Here is a 12,212-nt window from a genome sequence, read left to right on the forward strand (position 1 = left end):
TTACCCCACTGAGCATAATTGCAATGGCTGCTTTAAAGTCTTTGATATTTCCAACATCTGGGTCATCTGGGATTGGACTTCCTCATTGTTGTTTCTCTTAAGAGAAGGTTGTATTTCCCTAATTCTTTGAAAGTCAAAATATTTGGATTGTATCCTGATGTGGTAATTGTTATGTTGTTGATTCTGGAGTCTGTATCCTTTCATATTTCTCCAAAGAGTGTTGAAATTTTGTTTAAGCAGGATTCTAATTGGTTAGACTTAAACTGCAAGCTCTGTCTTGCCTATAATGGGTGGAGGCTTAAATCTCAGGTCAGATCTTCTATTTTAGGGGAACTGCTTACAGTCTGCCTTATGTATGTGTTGCTCAGAGGTCAACGTTGGGCAGAATTTATACATAAGAATTTGGGATTCTCCTTCGTAGGCTCTCTCTTTTCAAGGATTCTGTCTCACTCTCTGGAAGCTCTTTTTACCCCAAGTTCTGTCCCTGGCTGCTCAGGACAGAAAGATGGCTGACTTTCCTTCAGAGTTGTAGCTGCTCACACAGGCCTCATCTGCAGTCTATCCCTAGAACCAAGCTGTAAAAACAACACCAAACACCAACCAAACAAAAAACGAACAGGAAATTCATTTCACACTGATCATGTCTTCCAAATTTTAACTTCTCTCCAAAATGTGCTGCCTTTTGTTCACTCTGCAGAGATCTCAGGGAGTTAGTTTTTATATTTTATCTGGTCCGAGTTTCCATCTATTAGGAGTTTACTCCTCTCTGCTGGAAAGAAACTTTTCCACATCCTAAGTTACCAAGTCATGTTTTAAGAATAAATGTTAGCTAAAAAGACACTTAAAATATAGTGGCAATTGCGAGAAGTAAAGTAAGCCCTGGCATTACACGTTCATTGGTGAGAGAGTAACTGTGCATCTGCCCATTCCTGTTGCAAGGCCACAGCTGGCCACTGTGTTCACAACCTTCTTAGGGTTGTTCCTAAAGGCAAGGCTATGAATAAACTGGGGATCATTCTGTCACAAGCTCTTCAGATGTCCCTCACAGCGGCTTAGTGTAAATCACTGACTTCCAGCCTGGAGAACTAACCCCTCTGAGACAGCTCAGAACTTCTGGCTTTTTCACGGCCAGCACGGTCATCAACAAATTAATAATGTTGCAGCAACAATTTCCCAGAGCAGACATCACTTTAACAGAGCTTTCTAGGAGGCAGAGGTCATTTACCTCAGAGACACTTCACAAGCATTCATTACTGCATTTTTGTTTTGAAGGATGGAAAGGCGAATTGCTGGGAGGCTGTACAAATCACTGTGGTTAATGTGCGGAGGGAAAAGCAAGGCCCCTAAGAGTATAAATGGCATGTTAGAAGGCACCTAATGATACACTGGATAGGATGTTGAACATATATAAATACTAAACTTGTCAGAAACATTATGTTTTTCATTGTTCCCATGTTTACTAAGGAAGTAATCACAATATAACTTGGCAAGTCTGAAAATGTTCCAAGATTCTTAAATTGGCCTGTATTTCTTATAATGATAGTTACGGATAAGAAATAATGTTCATGTTTGTGAAAGGAGGTTGTGCCCTTCAGATCTCAAATCTTCTGCATGTGTGTGTGTGTGTATGTTTTAATGGGCAGCTTTATGTCATGTTTAAATATTTTTAAAGCAGTGTTTCTCAAAATGTGGCCTAATGGCACCCTGCATTAAAATCTGTGGTGTTGCTAAAGAGGCAAATTCCTAATCTTACTGCAGCCCTAGAGAATGGAAATCACAAGTAAGGAGAATAGAGAGATCCTGTCATTTTGCTTTTTTTGTCAGCTCCACCAGCTGAGTTCCATGCGCATGAAAGAGAACTATGCAGGAGGATCTCGCTTTATTGTACTTCACAGGTGTTGTGTTTTTTATAAACTAAAGGCAAGATCCTCCCCCAGCAAAATGATTACAACTCACTTTATTGCCATACTCACTTGGTTAGGGTGGTCTGGAACCAAACCCACAATAGCTCTGAGGTATGCCTGTATCAGAGTCTCAGAAAGATATTCTTCCCCATAAAGATGACAGCAGAGTGATTTAATACATTCTGAGATTGTTTTCTTTTTATTTCATACATGTAGTGTATATCTCCAAAGTATAGAACGCCATGCTAGGTGCTGGTGGGGTATAAAGCATGGAGTTCCAGTCCTTACCGTAATTCTTCTAAGGGGAGAGTGGAGTGCCCATAAAAGCTTGATTAGCACTAAACGATCTAATTGGAGTTGTGATTTGGAAAGAATGTGTCTTAGGTCCTAATGCTTAATGGGGTTCTCATGGTATCTGGATGTAAAAAATAAAATAAAATAAAAGTCAAATTAATGTAAGACTATATTATAGATCCATCTCAGAGACAGCTGTAATGTCTGAGACCCACAACAAGAATAGAATTCCAAAAGGTATTTTAAAATGAATTTCCTCAGTGTCACAGGTAAGTTCCTAGAAGCACAGCCTAAGACACAGATCCATGTACAATTGGTTTGAGAGAGTGCTTTCCAGAGACACTAACAGGGGGTGAGGGTAGCCAGAGGGGGCAGGGGAATAAGCCAGACAAAGGTGTATTTCAGAAGAGGTGTAGTCTCAGCTTCGTCTGACCCTACAGGGGCCATCAAGCGAGCTAGGAGCAAGAGTGAAACACTTGCCACGGAGGCTTTCCTGCACCCCCCTATGCAACTGGCTGAGAGCCACCTCCAGCAGCTTCCCAGGCCTCCTAATCATCTCCTGTCAGCCAAGGGCAATCCTCCCCCAAAGGGTGCAGCTGTGAGCCAGCAGCAGCCAATATTCATGCTGGCTGGGGAGGGATACACTGCCCAGTAAGGAGATCAGGGAGGCCCTGAAGGCCTCTGTCCCACTCACCCAATGCGTGAAATGATTCTTCCTTTAGACTAAACTGATTCTTCCACTCGAGCTCTGTAGTCAGACTGCATGGTTCCAACCTCAGCTCCACCCCTCATTGGTTGTCTTTGTACTTCAGTATTCTCATCTTTTAAAATGTAAGTTGTAAAGTTGACTACTGGAAGACTGCTGAGAAGACAATCAGATAATCCATACCAAGTGTTTTGCACAGTGCCTTGCATATAGTAAGCATGCAATATATTGTAGCAAATCCTAGCTATTATTTTCATTCCCTTGCTATACTCCTTATTAAGACCTTGATTACCCTGTGTGTAGGATTTACTTTTCTTTTTGTTTAATAAATATATTTTTATTGATTTCAGAGAGGAAGGGAGAGGGAGAGAGAGCTAGAAATATCAATGATGAGAGAGAATCATTGATTGGCTGCCTCCTGCACACCCAGAGCATTGAGCCTGCAACCAGAGCATGTGCCCAGACTGGGAATCAAACCGTGATGCTCAACCACAGAGCCACACCGGCCGGGTATGTGTCTAGGATTTTCCATGAGCTTCCTGCCTGGTTTCTCTGCCTCAGAAACTGCCTCCCTCTCCACATAAACACACCAAACAGACACATGCACCTTTTTCAGACTGTCCTACATTCATAAGCACATACACCAGAGTTCTCTTCCTAAAGATTTTCTTTCATTGTATTATCTCTCTGCTCAAAACCTCATTACCTCTATGAAAATAAATCCCTATTTAGCCTGCAGTCCAAGTTGTTTCACAGCGTTCCAGTTCGCTTTCATTGCGGTTCCAGTTCGGCCTGTTGCCATTCTTTTACACGAGTGGTTCTCAAAATTTTGGTCTCATGACCCTTTTACATTCTTAAGAGTAGGTTCTATTTATTGATATTTATCATATTTTAAATTAAAACTGAGAAACATTGAAAAGATTTACTGATTGATTCATTTTAAAATAACAATAATAAGCATAGTATATGTTATTATAATGAATAGTTTTGTGAAAAATAAATGCATTTTCTAAGTTAAACAGTGAAAAGAATATTACTCTCACTTTTTCCAGTCTCTTTAAGCACTGGCTTAATTGAAGACAGCTGCATTCGGATATCTGTTTCTGCATTCAATATGCTTTTTTAGTTCAAGTATATAAAGAAAACCTGGCCTCATGCAGCTATGTAGTTGGGAAAGGGAGATGTATTTAAAAGCTTTCCAGAAAACTGTCGATATTCTTCTATGATATAATAGCAATATTCGGTAAGTGGTAGTCTCAAAGATCAGCTACAATGAGTGGCCTAACACCACTTTAAAATCTGCTGGGCCATTGCACTCTGAGGGGACCTTTTTCTTGAGCATGATTTTGATCTCTCCGACTCCCTGTAGGGTCTCAGGCACTGAGTCCCTGGGACTGCACTCGGAGATCAACTTCTTTATATACCCATTCTGCATCTTTTGTTTTTAAAATGTACCCTGGAGTTTGTTTTTATTTAGGGATGGTGAGGTGAACAGATCAGGAGATAACTGCAATTAAAAAGACACTTGGTTACTTACAGTTCCCAGGAGGAGGGGCACGCCATGCCATGCAGAGCTGCAGGAAGCACCAGGGTCAGGCAGGAGGCAGAACGAGTGTGGGAAAGTATGGGCAAAAGCCTAGGTGTGGTTTTCCTGGGAAGGAATGCATGCAGCAGGTTAAGCAGCTAAGCCTGTTTAGGAACAGGGAGTTTGAATAATTTCTGTGGGCTCTGGGCTACAGGTGTTATCTCTAGTTATCTGATACCTGGCCCTAGAGCAGGGGGGTAGTGACCTGGACTTCAGGAGCCTGACAAAAGGAAGCAGAAGAGGGTATGGACACAAGATTTGTTGGTTTGACACAAGAATATCAAAGGTATGCTTGTGCTCAAAGGCAAGCTATTTGCTGTTTTTAAGAATTAGCTGCTGCTTAGAGGGGCAATCCTTTGATTTAGCTAATGAGTCCTATTTGAAAGATTGCTATGAAACAAATATTAACACCTCATAAATGCCATATAACTAAAAACAATGTCAACCACAAGATTACGATGGTGTATTTAGGAACTATATCTTCCTTTCTTTAGCCTTGACTTAATATCACAGCCTAATTTGTATGACAGGGAGACTAGATGTAGTTAATAAACAACAACTTAACAGGTATCTGGAGACTAGCTAAAGAAAAAGCTGTATTTTTCATTTGTCTCTGTTTAAACCTCCAGATCCCTTTGTGATTACCAAGAGCGTAAACATTTTATTTTCTAGTGGGGGCAAGAATAGGGAACACATGTGTTGAGTGTCGGACTGATAAAATCATTCACTAATTACACTTAGGGTTTCATTTTCCCATTTCTCTAATAACTGCTATGCATGGATGCTGCGAATGCACGAATGAATTGGGAAGCAAAGATTATTTCATTTTAAGTGGAATATGGAAGATGTTAATCTTATGACTAAAGGTTAGTCCTAAAACAGTAATTTGGTAGTGGGTTAAGACTCCCATACAAAGTATTTAGAAAAATACAACAATTTATTTGGATTCATGTGATAGTTGTTTTTAGCATCTAAAATTTCACTCTTAGACCATGAAGATGTTTTATGGAAGAATATTGTCCTCTATTTTCTTCTAAGAATTCATTTTGGACATATCCTCTCCAAATTGATCTTAGTCTTCTTTAGAACCAATTAACTTTGAGGACTTTACCATACTGAGATTTTTTAAAAAAAAAAGGTCTCAAGTTTATTGTCTAGCAATGGTCATTTAATGGCCCTTATACTCATTGTCTTAAATGTACTTCTTACATCTACAAAAAAAATCTTCACTTATAATACATTAATATTCAGTTAAGCGGTCTATTATCACTTTATCAACTCCCTTCATAGTTTTATATGCTGTATATTTTTAAGATGAAGATTATAATGCTTCATTTTTATTAATTTTTATAAGCAAATGAAATAATGTGACAGTGTTTTGAAAAATAATGCCATATATGTGCAAGCTACAGTTTTATAAACTCTGATTACACATCTTAACAGCTCTCTTTTTTAACCACTGGTTGATTTTCAGATAATAGGCCCAATATAATTTATCACTTTGATGATGGCTTTCTGGATTGTTTTGGAAGTTATTATAGTCTTCTTCAGGTACCATATAACTAGAACCATAAAATATATTTCCACAGCTATTGGACAAGTAAATGTTTTCTGCATTGCTTCTGAATGTCTTCTCTATTTAAAAAATCTTAAATATTAAAAAACATCCTAAATACCGTGCTGTGGAGAGTGATCCACCACTACATTTGCTTGTCCTGCTGTTCAGCAGTATCACTTGCTACTTATGGTCATTATACCTTAGTATCCAATCACGTTTAAGTTAATGTATTATTCACTTTAATAAATAGAAATAGTACAATGTCCCCCTCCCTCCTAAAACTAAAAAAAAAAAGACTCCTGGTAATTCTTGCCCCTGATCTTTCCCTATAGTCATTGCCCTGGACATGCCCTCCTTTATTATGTTGACCCTATGATAAACCCCACTTCTTCCCGTATCCTTTTTTTTTAAAATATATTTTTATTGATTTCAGAGAAGAAGGGAGAAGGAGAGAGATAGAAATATCAATGATGAGAGAGAATCCTTGATCAGCTGCCTTCTGCATGTTCCACAGTGGGGATCAAGCCCACAGCCCAGGCATGTGTGCCCTGACCTCGGAATCAAACCGTGACCTCCTGGTTCATAGGTTGACGCTCAACCACTGAGCCATGCTGGCCGGGCTCCCTTATTCTTTTAATAATTAGGCCCATCATCTTTATAGATTGCCCTTCTATTTCTAGTGCAATTGTTTCAGCTACGGAAGTCGTTAATGATCTACATTGTATAAAATTTTCTAGTTCATTTTTGCGTTTACACATTTTCCTGAGTTTCCTAAGTGGGGGCTTGGTGAGCCAGGGCTGGGTCAATATGAGGGTAACAGAATTTGATGTCCAGGAAGAAAGGAAACACAGGCCTGGCAGCAAAGCTAGGACAAGCCTGGTGGAAAGTCAAACTGGTGAGAATATTGAATTTGTTTTTTGCAAACCAAAGCACCAATTAGAAGGGGCACAGCAGAGAGGAGATGTTGGGAAGGACACGCAGGGTAGGAATCAGAGACACTGAGCAGAACAAGAGGAAACAGGAGAAAGACGCCTAGAAAGGTTCCTCATGGGGCTCAAGGATAGCATGAGGGCTTCCAATAGGGCACCTGAACCTGCCTATGGATGGAATCATGTAGTTCAGAACACTGAGACTGTTCAGGTGCATTCATTTCTTCAACCAACAGTTGTTTACAATCCACAAGCCAGGAGCAGGTAAGACAAAGAATACTAAGGCATAGCTTTTGGTACTTTAGAGAGGCATCTACACTAATAAAAGAGAAAGATGCAAATTGACTGTACCTTTGTGATGCCCACCAGCCAATCAGGAGTATGCAAATTAACCCAACAAAGATGGAGGGTTAATTTGCATACACATGTGCCGAGCGGCCGGGGGCGGGATGCAGGCGTTCTGCACAGCCCCAGCTGCTCCAGGGCTCTGGGCAGTGTGGGAAGGTGGAAAGGTGGCTCCAGCCAGAGCAAAGGCAGTGCCAGCAGCCAGGGGAAGGAAGGCCCATTCTTGCACAAATCTTAGTGCATCAGGCTTCTAGTTATTTGATATTACATATAGCTTTTTTGGTATAAACAAAACTTAATGCTTTTTTAGGACATCTTATCTTCAATATTTAATCTGAGACCTATAAAATATCTTATTTAAAATATCAATATACTCACAGAGAATATGATTAATTCCTGCAACAAATGTGGTTTCCTTTTCTTTGTATAAATCTTTAAAGTGTTTTTTTAAATTGAGAATTGCTCCTAACTAGAAAAAAATCTATAAACTTCAACTAATGTTAAGAATATTAGACATTTGGCCCTAACTGGTTTGGCTTGGTGGATTGAGTGTCGGCCTGTGGACTCAAGGGTCCCGGGTTCGATTCCGGTCAAGGGCATGTACCTTGGTTGTGGGCACATCCCCAGTAGGGAGTGTGCAGGAGGCAGCTGATTGATGTTTCTCTCTCATCAATGTTTCTGGCTCTCTCCCTCTCCCTTCCTCTCTGTAAAAAATCAATAAAATATATTTTTAAAAAAAGAAAAAAAGAATATTAGACATTTGGAGAAAACCAAAATAAGCTGTATGACTACTGGGTTATAAGTCATGTATTAATTATGCCCAAGAAAGGATTCTTAGAATTTTGAAGTTGGTTTCCTAAAGGAATTAATTAGTCTATTCTCAGTATCTTCAAGAAATTATTGGAGCCCTAACCAGTTTGGCTCAGTGGATAGAGCGTCGGCCTGCAGACTGAAAGGTCCCAGGTTTGATTCCGGTCAAGGGCATGTACCCTGGTTGCGAGCACATCCCCAGTAGGGGGTGTGCAGGAGGCAGCTGATCGATGTTTCTCTCTCATTGATGTTTCTAACTCTCTATCCCTCCCCTTTCCTCTCTGTAAAAAAATCAATGAAAACCCAAAATGGAAATATAATACTACCTGGTATAAAACCACGTTACATCTCTACTTGGAACGTTTCACTTCTAGTAAGACTGCAGTGATTATGGAACGGATCAAAAAAGGGGACCCAGCCGAAACTGGTTTGGCTCAGTGGATAGAGCGTCAGCCTGCGGACTGAAGGGTCCCGGGTTCGATTCCGGTCAAGGGCATGTACCTTGGTTGCGGGCACATCCCCAGTGGGAGGTGTGCAGGAGGCAGCTGATCGATGTTTCTCTCTCATCGATGTTTCTAGCTCTCTATCCCTCTCCCTTCCTCTCGTAAAATATCAATAAAATATATTTTTTAAAAAAATAAAATAAAATAAAAAAAAAAGGGGGACCCAAACTGGACAGAGATAAAGACAATTATTTTATTTATTTTTGTTTTGTTAATCCTCACCTAAGGATATTTTTCACAATGATTTTTAGAAAGAGTGGAAGGGAGGAGGGGGAGAGACACACAGAGAGAAACATTGATTTGAGAGGGACACATCCATTGGTTGCCTTCCACACACATGCTGACCTGGGCTGGAGACTGGGACCGAGCCTGTAATCGAGGTACGTGCTCTTGACCTGAATCAAATCTGGGACCCTTCAGTCTGTGGACCAATGCTCTATCCACTAAGCAAAACTGGCTAAGGCAAAGACATTTATTTATTTTTTAAAAAATTATTCTGTATTTTAGGAAAAATAAGTATTTTAAAAGTTAAGATCTGAGGAGGATATAGCTGAGTAGAAATATTGAATAAATTCTGAATATTAAAATTAGGCTGTACGCTTTAAAGCTACAAGAGGCAAATTTTAGAACTAAAAATGACTACTCCATAGCATGTTAAATATGGCTATACATTGCCTTAAAACAATATTTTAAATCTCAAATGTGTGTTGAGATTTTGCCTTAGTGCCCTGTCCAGAAAACTGCTCTTCTGACTGTCCCTTTGCAGAGATTTATGGAGTTCTGGTCATCACAGGCATAATAAGCACTGTTGAATGACCAGCACACAAGAAATTAATTATAGAGAGAGAAACCAAGATGGCGGCATAGGTAAACACCTAAACTGCTGCCTCGCACAACAATTTCAAAACTACAACTAAAAGACAAAACGGACATCATCCAGAACCACAGGAAGTCTGGCTGAGTGGAAATTCTACAACTAGAAGGCAAGAGAAAAGCACACTGAGACTCAGAGGAGCTGCAGGAGGCAGAGTTACTGAGATGCGCAAGCGGAAAGGACTGGCAACTGAGTGCGCCACTGGCTTTCTCAAGCGGGAGGGAGACAAAAGCTCCCGACTGTGCTGAACTCCAGTTCCGGGCGAGACTCTGGGGACCCAGACTCATACGGGGTGAAACTGGACTGCCAGGAAAGAGAAAAGCACACTGAGACTCAGAGGAGCTGCGGAAGGCAGAGGTATGGAGGCGCGCGCGCGCGTGCAGAGAGGGTGGGCAACTGAGTACATGGCTGGCTTTCTCAAGCAGGAGGGAGACAAAAGCTCCCGACTGCACTGAACTCCAGTTCCAGGCGAGACTCTGGGGACCCAGACTCATTCAGAGAGAAACTGGACTGTCTGGCAGTGGGCAGAACTCGAGGGCAGCTTTCTCTCAGAGGTGCTTGCAGCGATTACCACGGGACACTGAGACACAGGGGCCTATTAGGGCAGGGCTGAGGGGAAACCAATGCTGTCTGCTCTGCCCTGAGACTCCGCCCCATCCAAGCTGAGCACAGAGGCTTTTGCAAGTCTTGTCTCATAGGGTGTCTCCAGCACAGAAGTTCTCCCAGCATAGACACAGCTGATCCTCACAGCCAATTGGCCTGGAGGTCAATTCCTCCCAGTGATACCAACAACAATCAACGCTTAACTACAACAAGACTGTGCACACAGCCCACAAAGGGGTGCACCAAGATTGTACACCTCAGGTAACTGGGGAGGCCAACCCACTGGGCCCTATAGGACACCTAGCACACAAAGCCACTCTATCAACTCAGGGAAGCAGCCAAAATGCAGAGACAAAGAAACAGATCACAAATGAAAGAAATGGAGAAAAGCAAACTACTGGATATAGAGTTCAAAACCACGGTTGAAAGGTTTTTCAAGAATTTTCTAGAAAAGCCAATGAATTTAGCGAGACCCTCGAGGATATGAAAAAGGACCAACTAGAAATTAAGCATACACTGACTGAAATAAAAAATATTATACAGAGATCTAACAGCAGACTAGAGGATCGCAAGAATCAAGTCAAAGATTTGAAATACAAAGAAGCAAAAAACACTCAACCGGAAAAGCAAAAAGAAAATGAATCCAAAAATTTGAAGATAGTGTAAGGAGCCTCGGGGACAACTTCAAGCGTACCAACATCAGAATTATGGGGGTGCCCGAAGAAGAGAGAGAGCAAGATACTGAAAACCTATTTGAAGAAATAATGACAGAAAACTTGCCCCACCTGGTCAAAGAAATAGACTTACAAGTCCAGGAAGCCCATAGAACCCCAAACAAAAGGAATCCAAAGAGGACCACACCAAGACACATCATAATTAAAATGCCAAGAGCAAAAGACAAAGAGAGAATATTAAAAGCAGCAGGAGAAAAATAGTTAGTTACCTACAAGGGAGCACCCATACGACTGTCAGCTGATTTCTCAACAGAAACTATGCAGGCCAGACAGGAGTGGCAAGAAATATTCAAAGTGATGAATAGCAAGAACCTACAACCAAGATTACTCTACCCAGCAAAGCTATCATTCAGAATTAAAGAGCTTCACAGATAAGAAAAAGCTAAAGGAATTCATCACCACCAAACCAGTATTATATGAAATGCTGAAAGGTATTCTTTAAGAAGAGGAAGAAGAAGAAAATGGTAAAGATAAAAATTATGAACAACAAATACATATCTATCAACACGTGAATCTAAAAATCAAGTGAATAAAAAAATCTGTTGAATAGAATAAACTGGTGAATATAATAGAATCAGGGGCATAGAAAGGGAGTGGACTGACAATTCTCGGGGGGAAAGGGGTGTGAAGGGTTCGGGAAGAGACTGGACAAAAATCGTACACCTATGGATGAGGACAGTGTGGGGGGTAAGGGCAGAGATTGGGATGGGAACCGGGTGGAGGGGAGCTATGGGGGGGGAAAAGAGGAACAATTGCAATAATCTGAACAATAAAGATTTATTAAATTTAAAAAAAGAAATTAATTATAAATAAATACATTTATATCAAAACTTAAAAGGAGACAATTTATTACATTCTCATGATGAAAAGTGGGCATTAATTTTAAAACAGCACATGCTGGTTTATGTTGACATTCATTGGCAAAATGAATTAATCAACAAATACTTTTTATTAAATAATGTAGAATATGCAAAACTTGGTATGTTATAATGAGGCATTATTTATGACTTCTTAAGGTAGATAGGAAGGACAATGTTTTTAATTTTGTCCAAATTAGGTCCCTGAAATTTGTTTCCAAGTTTGTCTCTATGTTTCCTAGTTAAGGCCATGCAAATTGAGTCTAGGAGTGAAGCAATGTCGCCACCTACTGTGAAGAGTGTGGCAATGATTATGATAAAGGGAAAAATAAGTAATTCTACACTTCTAAATAAATTATAAAGTAAATATTAAGTTAATTTTGTTGTAATTATATCACACCACTTTTCAATTGTATTTCCAGTAAACAGAGTTACTAAATAGAATCAACTAATTCTGCTAGAAGTCCTGTGAAGCTAGAGCTCTTTAGCCGTGGGATTTTAAGATAACTT

The sequence above is a fragment of the Plecotus auritus genome (genome assembly GCF_963455305.1).
Source record: "Plecotus auritus genome assembly, chromosome: 5".
Classification (NCBI taxonomy): domain Eukaryota; kingdom Metazoa; phylum Chordata; class Mammalia; order Chiroptera; family Vespertilionidae; genus Plecotus; species Plecotus auritus.